Source organism: Phyllobates terribilis, unplaced genomic scaffold (assembly GCF_046119375.1).
Source record: "Phyllobates terribilis strain yellow unplaced genomic scaffold, ASM4611937v1 Scaffold_1__5_contigs__length_1240528914, whole genome shotgun sequence".
In the NCBI taxonomy this organism is placed as follows: domain Eukaryota; kingdom Metazoa; phylum Chordata; class Amphibia; order Anura; family Dendrobatidae; genus Phyllobates; species Phyllobates terribilis.
Genome location: NW_027362761.1, coordinates 444,870,304 through 444,883,363, shown reverse-complemented (window position 1 = coordinate 444,883,363; position 13,060 = coordinate 444,870,304).

Below are 13,060 nucleotides of genomic sequence, written 5' to 3'. Positions count from 1 at the left end.
ACCCCCTGGGCCTTGGGACACCCGGAGCCGGACCCTTTTTGGTGGATGCTGGTGGTTGTAGTCTTCGTGGCGGCGACCCGGTTCCGTGGCTCAGGGTGGTCAAACCAGTGGCGGAACTATTTATGTGGTTTTGATGTTTAAATGTCCGACTACGCCACCCGTGGATTGCGGTCAGAGTGAACCGCCGCTGCAGGGCAGACCGCTGAGGCTGGTGTTGTGGGTGCAGCAGAGCGTAGCATAACTCCCCACGGGAGGAGTATAGCCTCAGGGCAGTGTATGCGGAGGATGGGGGTCATGGTGCAGGGCAGCAGCAGTAACGACACGGAGTCAGTGATGCAGTCCAGGGCCTTTACTCACAGTTCTTATTATCCAGACCACGTCTGCAGGTAACGGCTGCCCACGTCGTACTGTGCTCACCAGGTGAGGGGCTCAGACAACTCCCAGATAACTTTGGAGCGCTTCACAGGACCCCCTTTGTGTGTCCTTTGTCTGGCCTTTCTTACCAACCCTTCTGTCCGGCTGCCTCAGGCCTCCTCTTGGTAAACTTGACGCCAGTTTCCCTGACCCTATGTGGTGCCTTCCTAGCGGGTGTAGCGAGGGGCTGCGCCACATAAAATGTCACAGTCTCCGGTTTCTAGCTGAGGGTCGTTTCCTGCCTCCACTAGTTTCAGGGCCCCGTCTCCCCCTTTGGTCTGACCCCTCCAAGCAGGTGGATTCGGGTGTGCGGTGGCGACTCGCCCGTCCGCACCCCTGGGATCCCTTCATTCCTCGTTCCTGGAGCCTTCTCCGCTCCTCTTCCTTCCTTCTCCCTCTTCCAGGCCTGGGCCTCTGCTACTAGGCCCGCCTCCGGAGCAGAGCTCATGCAGAGCCCCTGCTCCCTGCCACTTCTGCTCAGACTTCTCTGCACTGAACTAAGATGGTGCCCACCTTTTATACTCCCTTCTCAATGCACCCAGGAACTGCTTCCTCCCTGCTCCTGCACTACAGGGTTCCCCTTCCTCAGTGTTCCCTCCCCCCACTCCAGCCAGGGACAGGGACTGTCGTTCCCATCTCAGAGGCATATTGGTCGCCCTGCCCCACGGCAATGTGGTGTAATGCATGCAGGAGTCGGGTCCTGATCCACACTCCATCCTTACCTGAGAGTGAGATATCACACCTCTGGGTGAGGTGCAATACCTCTGTAGCAACCGAGCCCTCAGGGTGCTACAGTTCCATTTATCTTCAGCCTAGGTGACGTTTTGTGATACAGGGGCGTGATTTTGGCTATAAAAGGGTCCCCTAGACCCCTACCCCAAGCTTTTTAAGAGAATCATATATGGCGTGCCAGGAGACTCTATGGAATGCTTTCTCAGCATCCAACGAGAGTATCTAATTACAAATTTTTAACTGCATCTAGCCCAGGAAATACTTTGTGCCTAGTAGCAGTGTCTGCTAGTCAGCGGATTATCCCGGCTGTTAAGCAAGCTACACCACCTGTAGTTTGGACACTTAATTTTTTCAAAGGAAATGCTTCGGGACCACGGGATACTCAGTGAAGAGCATCAGGAGGCACCCCAAGGCATAGGGGCTGGGACTGGCAGTAGAATGCCTTGCGGTGGACAGCCGAGCTCGATCCTTATAAAAGCTTTTTAACTGCAGCAGCTTTAGTGGACGCTACTGGAGCTGGAATTACGCGGCTGCTGGCATGAGACTTGCCCTCCAATAGATCCTTGTAAATGGATTTAAAGTGTATTCATTCAAATTAGAGAGACAATTTAAATTAAAAAGCTTAGAGCTGCCTCCACCACAGGGGGGCTCGCTCGACCCACCAGCGGACAGGCACCAGTATTGGGAGAGGGGGACTGGCCGTCAGGGTTCACCGCGGCTCTGGCACAAACCTGGCGACACGGAGGTGGCACGGGCAGGAGCGGACTGAACGTGTCGGCTTCTCACTTTTTGGATGTTAGAAGGGCATGACATGCCTATATCTGTGTCTCCCCCTCCTTTTACGCCTCCACCTCTTTTCTTTTCGCATGACTATATGTACTTGTCACTTTTCCATGTGTTAGTTGTGTCTTCCGAGCAGTTTGTCAGCTTTTGGACACCTTTGAAGGTGTTTTCTATGTGTTTCTATGTGTTTTTGTTTGCCTGCCATTGGTTTTAACGGTGTTCGAAGGTGTTCGACGAACAGTTCGACGAACAGTTCGGCGAACACACGGGTGTTCGACGAACCGAACCGAACTCGAACACTACGGGGGTGGCTCAGCACTACTTTTAATAACACTATTTTAGGGATGTATGGTAACAGAAAATAGCAGTTTTTTAATTAATTTGTCCTTTTGTTGAGTTTTACTTTTGATTTTGTCACAAGACAATGAGAACCCTTTATGTGGGTTGTGCTTTAGTGTATTTTGGCCAAAATATCAACCAATATATCATGCATATTAATTATATTTTACTTCACATTTTTTATTTGTATACAGGATGCTGCCAAGCCAATCAGTTTTGGACTGGGTTGGGTAAACTAGGGTGCCTGTCCCTGTGGGATGTACTTATATAATGTCTTGCAACCTGCCTAATCTAATAATATTGGCATCACTAATAAACTGAAAGCCAGACACTGTGTACTACATCACTACATCTCTGTGACTGGCGCCCTATACAACCTTTAACCATGTGCAATCCTAATACCATGAACCCTCCTTCCATGAATTGTGTGAGTGGATGTTTCCTCAGTATTTTGCCCCTGTGTTGCCTCCACCTTTATTAAGGGGACTGCTGCATACTGCAAGTGCATTAGTTTTCTGACCTGCATGAGTTCACAGATGTCAGCTACAGAGTACTTCAGTAGGACTTCAGCTGCTATGGCAATACTATGTCCACAGGGTGTGCTTGTGTCACTGGGGGGGGGGGGATTGGCAATGTGACATCCTTAGTCGATCAAACCGCTTAAGTGCTGCTATCCGCAACTGATAATGGAATCATAGTGGAATATAGATAGTGGTAGTGTTTAAATACAGTAGCAGCAATCAAAGCTAACATAATCTATTGTACCTACTTGTACTTGTAATCTCTTGGATGCTTCCTTGTTGACTACACATGGGACAGTGGAGATTGCAAGTATACCGCTGCCATGAAAAATTTAAATTTTCATTAATTCATTTTTGTTTATATTTAACTATATGTCATTCATTCTGGACCTATTTCTCTGTAAACACATTATGGATTATTTAAGTTATATTACAAACATCTATTTTGAACTAGTTTTATAGATGTTAAAAATTGTCTCATAACTTAGTAAAGAAGAAATCCCCAGAAAATAGTAATTGTATAGTGAAGCTTCAACAAATGAGATTCTTGCTCATTATTATTGGTAGCAAATATTTAGTATGTTCTTTTTGAGCTATTTAATGCATATGGGGAGATTTGGCATTGTTTCCTCGGGTGGGGGCGTATCTATAAAACCTCAGTATGCAGAATTCAACTGCGGGAGGTATGCCTTGTAGACGCAGTAGTCACGTGAGTGCCATTGTACTGTGAAAATATATGTCATATGACCATGTGACACATTGATCACATTACCTACTGATGTAGCTTTATGTAATCTCGTGACTCCGCTCACATGGTATGATGATGCGGCACTCCTAGCTCTCTCTTACTTGATGTAATTTTCCTATGTCCCTCCTCTCCCTTCTCTGCAACTCGATTGAACTCCAGTTATGCGACATGATCATGTGCCGCTACTTCCTCTCTCCTATTGGACGATATTACTCTGTGTTTGATGAATAGATGGCTGTCATGAGCACTGGGATGGGCTCTGAAGAGGAGGAAGAGGTGGAGTTCACTTTCCCTGATGTATAAAAAGCCTCAATCGAGGCACCTGCACTTTGTGGCTGTAATTTGTATTGCATTTCTGGCTTGAGAAAGGCCTGTTAGGGCTGAAATGTTGCACCTTCGGGGGGGGGAGGGTCACATCGAGCAAGCACAGAGCTATCAATGGTGCATGAGAATCACTCACTGAACTAAACAACATTACCCCACCTGTGCCAGCATTAAAACTAATCAGGCATGACTAATTGCATACTTTCATGTACTAACAGCAAATATCAATGATTAAATCAGTCATACTATCTGTCTGTTTGCCTGATTTTCCTTTGACTGTCATCTACATCGTTCTGCTGCTGCCAGTGTTAATGAACCACACTCAGCCAGATATATACTCCCTGTCCATTATGTCACCTATACTGTAGTACTGTTTCTTCCAGGAATGCCAATGCTCATTGTCTGCCGTGTCCTAACCTAACTTTTTAGCATGCTGCTCCTGCCACAGCCACTGCACAGTCACGCCATCCATATATCTCCTGTATGTCCACTGTGTTTCTTAGTGTTAGACTGTAATGATACTGCTGCTGGGGCTGCCATTGCTGACCCTAACGTGCCACAAATGCAGTTCTAACTCACTACAATTCTGCTTCTGCCACAAGCACTGCACAGCAACAATATCTCCTGACTGCTCACTATGATTCACAGTGCTAGACAGTACTACTAATTATGGGAAATGTACTCTCTTGATAGTACATAAACATGAAACAGCTCCCAAAATAGGGTTAATTTTTGGAAAGGCTCAGTGACACAAAGTCATTGTTTTTTCACATTGAAAACAGTACTCTTGTTTTGTATCCCTAAAAAAGGGATACTTTTTGGATATCTTGGTGAACAGTTTTTGTAATTCCCTAATCATTTTGTGATTAGCAAACCAGTTTTGGACCTCAAAAAAAGGATATTTTTCATTACTAGTTGAGAAAAAATAACTTCTTCATGTTTAAAACAGTACACCTGTTAGTCTCTCTAATTAAAGTGATAATTTTTGGATATCTTGTGAAAAAGCAATCGCTTCTTTGTTTATAAAAGTGCTAAGATCTTGATATTTTCAGAGCAGGGATAATTGTTGCACCTAACTGTGTGAAAATACCACTTTTTGCTCTTTTTTCACCACTTGTAATAAACAACAGCAGTGAATGCATCTGCCCCCACTCAAAAGGTATCATTTTTAGACAAAGTCTGAAACTGTTGTTTTAAATAAGGCACTGGTTGCCACGACTTGCCATTCTTTTTCTCCTAGCCAGAAAGGTTGAAGTCACTTGGGCATTAAAAAGGCTGTCTTTAAATTACAGAGCTCAAAATGGTTTCAATAGAATTCCAAGGGAACTCAAAATGACATGCACATATTTTGCAGGTATTTAGAAAACTTTAATTATGCAATTCCCCGCAAAATTATCCACCACCCATCAAAATTTTGGAGAAAATTCGGTGACGCCGAATTCATTTTTCAAAAGATCCACTTATCTCTAATAGTTACCTTTAAAGAATAACATGGTGCCCAATAAAATCAAAGAAATGTTAGATGCACTGCTGTACCTGTGTTTACATGAAAGTCTTTGTTGACCCTTTCCTCGGGCTGATGAATGAAAATTGAAACAATCCTTTTAGAAAGTTAAAATCAGCATTTTAATGTATTAATTTTATAAGCAAAAGCAAATTCATGAAAATGAGTAATTTTAATTAATAATTTATTGATTTTTGAGGCTTCAAATGAGATGGTCAGAATAATGTATTGGTTGTCACAACTTTAAAATACTGGTGTTGAAATTAGTTTTTGTAACTCATGTAATTCGGGAAATGAATGTTGACAGAACAGCAATTATACAATTATGCAATGTTATCACACTAAAATTACTTCATATTTGATGCAAGATAAGTTAGAGAAGAGAAACTGCATAAAAATGATGAAGTCTATAGAAGATCATCATTAGTAAAAGTTTGCTTGAAGAGGTAGCATAAAAAAGCTTTATAAAAGAACTTTAGCATCAACTACAACAAGTTTATCTAAACATTAAAATATAAAAAATGAATGAATAAAGATTTATGGCTGTTAAAGTTCCTTCCTGCCAATTTCTGATTAAGTAAAAATAGATATGTTTGGCGTTAAATCCTATAGCTTTATTCAGGAGGTTGTCTTTGTTTTCATTTTCCTCTTAGACTATACCCAGCTATAATTAATACCATGATATATTCAGGAGATACTTAATTAGCATCTAACATAAATGCAAACAGGTTCATTTCTATCACTGGCCAGCTGTGTTCTAAAAAAAATTAGATCCTTTTGAAGATTCATGCGGAGCCAAGAAAGTGAAAATTTAGATTCAAGTGGTGGACTATTTAATATGCAAAATCCAGCTGTGTTTGATATATTCTAGTAGAAAGAAGATTAACTGTTTTACTCCTTCTTGCCTGAGAACACATTATCTTTTTTTATCTTACCTGTTTGATGAACAATGCTATACTTCTTATTATCTAGGAGAGAATAAATCATTGTTTAAAATTCTCAGACTACACTACTTGACTTTAAGGTGGACCAGTTGTGGGGCTGAATACCATACTTAGATAAATAATATACACAGAATCTTTATAAAGTCTTATAATAAATATTAATCTATATAAATATATCACACAGTGAACTACTTTGAAATGTTTTAAGGAACATTAAACCTAAAAATGAATGTTGAAATTAATCAAGAATATGGCTTCCCATTACTTCAGTCAGTCTTTTAGAAATCTTGCAGTAAACACAGGAGTTATTCAGTATATCAAATAGTTGGGGCATAAATATCCATTGTCCTAGTTCACACACAGGAGAGAAGAGAGGCTTCTGTTGCAGCCAGTTGTCTTAGGCTATGTGCCCACGATGCAGAAATGCTCTGGATTTTTTCCTGAGCTTTTCTGCATTTCCCTGGCAGAAAAAAACGCATGCGGATTGTAAATGCGTTTTCCTGCCAGGGACATGCGGAAGTGAAGCATTCTTCACTTGCATTTCCGCAAGCGGGTTGACAAGCGCTTTCCAAGAGATTTTAGCATCACTTGGAAAGTGCTTGTCAACTTGGTCACACTATATAAATCCATGCAAACGGCATGGATTTATATAGTGTGACCCGAGAGAATGTAAAAAACTAAAAAAATAATGTATACTTACCTTCTGATGGCCCCCGATGTCTTGATTCCCTCCGTCCCGCCTGCCGGCAGCGGTACACTGAAAGACCTGCCGACATCAGCGTCGCGTGACCCGTCACATGAGTATGACGTCAGCGCAGGTCCTTCAGTCCATCGCGAACTGCCGGCAAGCACAGACAAGGAGACCGGGGGCCGCCAGAAGGTAAATATAATCTTTATTTTTTATTTTATTCTTTTTTTCACAGTTTTCTATGGTACCCGGGTCCGGAGAAGAGTCTCCTCTCCTGTAGACCTGGGTACCATCCGCACATTGGAACGCGTGCATTACGCATGTCCTTATCTAGTGAAGCGGAATGCACGCGTTCTAATGCATGTCAAAGGCGGCGAAAACGCAGCACTTCCGCAAAATAATTGGTAGTGCTGCGTTTTTTTCCACAATGATAATCTGCAGCGGAAATTTCGGCAGCATGTGCACCGAACATGCGAATTATCATTGGGGGTCATGGCAGGCCTTCTACCATGCGTTTTTTAAGCATTTCTGCAGCGTTTTTGCCGCTGCGGAAATGCTTTAAAAATGCATCGTGGGCACACAGCCTTTCAGTCACACACAGAATAATTAGAGAGGAAGGGGGACATGGCAGATCTGTTGAGAGACGCTGAGAAGGTTTATTTGTTATTTACCACTTTTAATTGTGAATTGTATTATGAGACAAAATAGCATCCAAGAAAAGTGTTATGGCTTAATTTCAGGATTCGATCTGATTCATGGTCGGGTCTTCTGCCTGTTGAGCTATTGCTCTGTTCCATCCCTGTCCAAAAGCTTTTGTCCTTAGTCTCCCTTCTTGGTTTGCCCTTTTTCCAGTTGTTTTCCATTTTCCCATTTTGGTTTGCCCTTTCACGCTCTGGGTGGGGCTTTATATAGTATTCCTTCTCTGCATTTCACTGCTGTCTATATTTCCTTATGGAAGTACATTTAGGAATTCGAGCTCTTTATCTTAGGGGTTTACCTTGCTGAGCAAACTCCAGTTGTATGCTTGCAGTAAGTTGATTTGATTTCTCGCCCAGCACCTTTTCCTTTTATCACTGTTAGCTTCTTGGAAGGTCATACATTTCCTTTTATTTTTTGGTATTCTGAGTCCTTAACCTTGACTCCTTCACCTTATTTGAATATGTCTTAATTTCTCACCTTGGGTTCTCGTATCTCTCCTTACGTTTTTCTTTTACACTTGTTGCAAGAAAAAGGGGGAAGGGGAAATAGTCGATCAATGAAGTCCATTAAAATATTAAAAATATAGTAAACTTTGTTATATAAAATATATAAACAGGCACGGGAAATAGAAAACACACATGCATATACACCGAGTGTTCATGGGACACGCATGAAAAGGAGCAATATCATTGAGAAATTATTTAGATTTACTGACTGTGGTGAGCAATTATTATTAAAATTTAACTTTTATTAGGACATTAAAAATATTTTTATCATCCACCGTACTTGTATACAATCTATCTTCTCTAATCTTTATAACAAAGACGGAGCAGATACAAACACCATTAAAATGCAGAACCCGGTGTAGGGCTTGGTGTTTCTCATTCATTTCATTTCACACCACGGGCAAAAGCTTATTATTGCACTTAGCCCTGGAACTCCAAAATATTGCACTCATTAACTGTTGGGTATTCTATTCCATGTTTTTTCCCACTTATCGAATAATTGTAGTTATAGCATTTACAGATATCTCTTTTTATCTAAAGTAGGAGACTTTGCACTCTTGAGCCGTCACCTAAGTACATAGTTCCTGCACTATACTACTTGAATAATAGCTCATATAACAACTAGTGTTCAGCCACCCCCGTAGTGTTCGAGTTCGGTTCGGTTCGTCGAACACCCGTGTGTTCGCCGAACTGTTCGTCGAACTGTTCGTCGAACACCTTCGAACACCGTTAAAACCAATAGCAGGCAAACAAAAACACATAGAAACACATAGAAAACACCTTCAAAGGTGTCCAAAAGCTGACAAACTGCTCAGAAGACACAACTAACACATGGAAAAGTGACAAGTACATATAGTCATGCGAAAAGAAAAGAGGTGGAGGAGTAAAAGGAGGGGGAGACACAGATATAGGCATGTCATGCCCTTCTAAAATCCAAAAAGTGAGAAGCCGAGACGGCCAGTCCGCTCCTGCCCGTGCCACCTCCGTGTCGCCGGGTTTGTGCCAGAGCCGCGGTGAACCCTGACGGCCAGCCCCCCTCTCCCAATACTGGTGCCTGTCCGCTGGTGGGTCGAGAGAGCCCCCCTGTGGTGGAGGCAGCTCTAAGCTTTTTAATTTAAATTGTCCCTCTAATTTGAATGAATACACTTTAAATCCATTTACAAGGATCTATTGGAGGGCAAGTCTCATGCCAGCAGCCGCGTAATTCCAGCTCCAGTAGCGTCCACTAAAGCTGCTGCAGTTAAAAAGCTTTTATAAGGATCGAGCTCGGCTGTCCACCGCAAGGCATCCTAGTGCCAGTCCCAGCCCCTATGCCTTGGGGTGCCTCCTGATGCTCTTCACTAAGTATCCCGTGGTCCCGAAGCATTTCCTTTGAAAAAATTAAGTGTCCAAACTACAGGTGGTGTAGCTTGCTTAACAGCCGGGATAATCCGCTGACTAGCAGACACTGCTACTAGGCACAAAGTATTTCCTGGGCTAGATGCAGTTAAAAATTTGTAAGTAGATACTCTCGTTGGATGCTGAGAAAGCATTCCATAGAGTCTCCTGGCACGCCATATATGATTCTCTTAAAAAGCTTGGGGTAGGGGTCTAGGGGACCCTTTTATAGCCAAAATCACGGCCCTGTATCACAATACGTCACCTAGGCTGAAGATAAATGGAACTGTAGCACCGAGGGCTCGGTTGCTACAGACGTATTGCACCTCACCCAGAGGTGTGATATCTCACTCTCAGATAAGGATGGAGTGTGGATCAGGACCCGACACCTGCATGCATTACACCACATTGCCGTGGGGCAGGGCGACCAATATGCCCCTGAGATGGGCACGACAGTCTCTGTCCCTGGCTGGAGTGGGGGGAGGGAACACTGAGGAAGGGGAACCCTGCAGTGCAGGAGCAGGGAGGAAGCAGTTCCTGGGTGCATTGAGAAGGGAGTATAAAAGGTGGGCACCATCTTAGTTCAGTGCAGAGAAGTCTGAGCAGAAGTGGCAGGGAGCAGGGGCTCTGCATGAGCTCTGCTCCGGAGGCGGGCCTAGTAACAGAGGCCCAGGCCTGCAAGAGGGAGAAGGAAGGAAGAGGAGCGGAGAAGGCTCCAGGAACGAGGAATGAAGGGATCCCAGGGGTGCGGACGGGCGAGTCGCCACCGCACGCCCGAATCCACCTGCGTGGAGGGGTCAGGCCAAAGGGGGAGACCGGTCCCCGAACTAGTGGAGGCAGGAAACGACCCTCAGCTAGAAACCGGAGGCTCTGACATTTTATGTGGCGCAGCCCCTTGCTCCACCCGCTAGGAAGGCACCACATAGGGTCAGGGAAACTGGCGCCAAGTTTACCAAGAGGAGGCCCGAGGCAGCCGGACAGAAGTGTTGGTAAGAAAGGCCAGACAAAGGACACACAAAGGGGGTCCTGTGAAGCGCTCCAAAGTTATCTGGGAGTTGTCTGAGCCCCTCACCTGGTGAGCACAGTACGACGTGGGCAGCCGTTACCTGCAGACGTGGTCTGGATAATAAGAACTGCGAGTAAAGGCCCTGAATTGCATCACTAACTCCGTGTCGTTACTGCTGCTGCCCTGCACCATCACCCCCATCCTCCGCATACACTGCCCTGAGGCTATACTCCTCCCGTGGGGAGTTATGCTACGCTCTGCTGCACCCACAACACCAGCCTTAGCAGTCTGCCCTGTAGCGGCGGTTCACTCTGACCGCAATCCACGGGTGGCGTAGTCGGACATTTAAACATCAAAACCACATAAATAGTTCCGCCACTGGTTTGACCGCCCTGAGCCACGGAACCGGATCGCCGCCACGAAGACTACAACCACCAGCATCCACCAAAAAGGGTCCGGCTCCGGGTGTCCCAAGGCCCAGGGGGTGCGTCAGAACATTTTCATCACCTTTCACAATCACCAATGGGACAAGGCAGGGATGTCCTCTGTCCCCTCTCTTATACATCCTAGTGACGGAGCACCTGCTCTCATCAATTCGCCATAACCCCAATATTAGGTGGATTGAGGTGGGAGGCACCGAGTACAAGTGCTCTCTATTTGCTGATGATGTCCTAGTATATATCACTCAATCACATATATCCATCCCTGCTGTTATGGCTGAAATAGATCACTTTGTTACATGGTAAAATTTTAAAATCAATGCAGCGAAGTCTGAGGCCCTCGATGTCTCCCTCCCTAAATCCATATAGGATTCCATCCAGTCCAACTTTCCCTTTGCCTGGCCCTCACAGGGTATCAAATACTTAGGAATTCCTATTCATAGAGACCTCTCCCATCTATGTTATCTTAATTTTGGGCCCTTTATTGAACAATTCCATACAGACCACGGTTGGCAAGTTGGAACTGTGAGATTCACTACGTGCACCACTGGTATTTTGTGGAAAAGCACATGTAAGATTCTGCAACAGTCTCTGCTGATACTCCTGCATGCGTGCATCCCTTTCTATGGCAGGAATAATTTCGGCAAATTTACTTTTGTACCGGGGATCTAACAGTGTGGCAACCCAGTAGTCAGGATTATTTCTAATTCTCACAATTCGAGGGTCATGTTGCAGGTAGTGCAGCAAGAAGGCACTCATGTGTGTTGCGCATCCAGGAGCACCAAGTCCCTGTTGTGTTGGTGGCGAGGTAACAATCATGCTTCCTTCCTCTGTCCTCTCCCCCCAACCTCGCACAACAGAAATGTGATCAAGGTCTCCCTCATCTGATGAGTCTTCCATCAGTTCGTCCTCCACTTCTTCCTGGGCTCCTGCACCTTCCTCACTAGTTTGGCTGCTACCATGCACCCTGGTAAAATCATCTCCCCCACCCTCACATGCCTGCCGCCCTGGTGCTGCCGACCGTCTGGACCTTGCAGATGTTAGCCCTTCCGCATACAACTCCTCCTCCTCTACTTCCTCCACCTCCTCTTGTGCCACCACCTGACTCCGAATTCTGTTTAACATGTGCTCCAGCATGTAAATCACCGGAATAGTCATGCTGATAATGGCATCGTCAGCACTAAACATCTTCGTCGCCATTTCAAAACTGTGCAGAAGGGTGCATAGGTCCCTGATCTGAGACCACTCCTCCAGCGTGATTTGCCCCACCTCTGAATCTCGTTGGCCCAGGCTATACGTCAGAACGTATTGCACCAGGGCTTGTCGGTGCTGCCACAGTCGCTGCAACATGTTGAATTCCACCGGGTAGGCACATCGCATTTTAGCCGGTGAAGTGGCAGGCCCAACGACTTCTGTAGAGATGTAAGTCGCTGAGCTGCGGGATGCGAACGGCGGAAGTGAGCACACAGCGACCGTGCCCTCTGCAGAAGGCCATCTAGTCTGGGATAGTGGGCTAAAAATTGCTGGACAACCAGGTTCAACACGTGAGCCATACAAGGCACGTGTGTGACATTGCCCCGGCGAAGGGCCGCACCCAGGTTTGCAGCATTGTCGCACACGGCCTTCCCTGGTTTCAGGTCCAGTGGAGACAACCATTCATGAAATTGGTTCTCCAGAGCTGACCACAACTCCTCAGCTGTGTGACTCACATTTCCCAGACATTTCAATGTAAAAACCGCCTGATGACGTTGAGCCCTACTGCCAGCATAGTAAGGAGGTGTGCAGGATCCCTTCTGCGCAGTTAGAAAGCTTGTGGCATGACCAGACAGGCTTTGGGTGCAGGTGGAAGACCGAGAGGAGGTTGAGGAGGCAGAAGCAGTGGAGGAAAAATGACATAAAGGGGATTGACGCACAACTCGTGGGGACGGCAAGACTTGGACAGCAGCCCCTTGTCCTGCTGTCACCATAGTTACCCAGTGCCCAGTCAGCGACATGTAACGCCCCTGTCCATGCCTACTCGTCCAAGTGTCTGTGG